The 1091-nt window shown below is 43.0% G+C and overlaps 1 protein-coding gene across 10 annotated transcripts in view; it reads right to left on the minus strand.

The window, feature by feature from the left end:
- The window catches only part of LOC117957836 (RNA binding protein fox-1 homolog 2-like), a 43918-nt gene that overhangs the window by 16568 nt on the left and 26259 nt on the right, over nucleotides 1-1091 (minus strand). The window lies entirely within an intron of this gene.

A 1091-nucleotide genomic window follows, 5' to 3' on the forward strand; every position in this document is an offset into this window, starting at 1 on the left:
CCCCCCCCACAGTGTGCATGATATCAGTCACTTGTTTTAATCAGCGAGCATTTTGTTTTCAGTTGTCACTTTGCATGCACTCTGTTGTACTCCAGTAGTGGTGTTGGGCTGTAGCGAGTCATGTATCTGCTGCATGGTGGGCCAGCAACAGGAGTCTGAAGAGTGGATCTCTCTCTGTCTGTTTATGGTGCATGGGCTTGAAGAGACAAAAAGGCTGCCTGGCGCAGGACAAATCGTGGATTTGTGTTTATACATTCTTTCAGAGGAGAAAGGGCCGGACATTTCTATTTGAGGCAACGCCATCTGGCAGTTCTCCTTTGTTGCAGATGTTGCAGATGTTGCAGCGTTACTCTCGCTTTTTAAACTGGTCCTATCATTTCAGAGTTTGTTGAATTATGTTTTTTAAGTGATAAAGATTGGCAGAAAAATAATAATAATTCAAAAACTCTGACATGTATGCCTTCCTGTATACCATGGTCATCCGTCAATACTTTACTGTTATTGTGTGTGACTGTGCAGTTCACTGCTACCCACTGGCATGAGTTTAGGTGACGCAGGCTGCATGGTTGGTATTTAGTATGGAAAGACGTAGCGAGGCAGTGCTGAAGACAGCTGGATGTGTTTTCTTGCATGTTTATTCTGTACGGCCATTTGTTGAATTAGTTGTGGTGCTGGGACTGTTAACTTACCTGTTTAGTTGGCATGAAATCAGTTGCACCTGGGTGCCTCGAAGGCTGAGTAGCTGATTTCCTAGTTTTCAGAGTACGTTTTGATTTATAAAGCTGTCCTCAACTCCACCCAAGTGCTGACTTTTCTTATTCTTTGTGCATGCCAATGGGAGTCGGTCTGTAGTTCTTCTCATAGCTTAGTTGCCCCATACCGTGCATGTGTGTAGCATATATGAATTCGAAAGACATCTGTTGTACTTAAAGTTACACTGTACTTCTCTTTGTCTGGAATAAAACTCTGCGCTTTGAAGAAGTCAGTTTCCTGTGTGCTTCCAATGTATCCATGTAAGTGGCCCAACTACAATTCACTTTGTCTTTACCTGCTTCTCTCTGATCTCATCTCATCACCATTCACTCTAAATA

The sequence above is a fragment of the Etheostoma cragini genome, chromosome 15 (genome assembly GCF_013103735.1).
Source record: "Etheostoma cragini isolate CJK2018 chromosome 15, CSU_Ecrag_1.0, whole genome shotgun sequence".
In the NCBI taxonomy this organism is placed as follows: Eukaryota; Metazoa; Chordata; class Actinopteri; order Perciformes; family Percidae; genus Etheostoma; species Etheostoma cragini.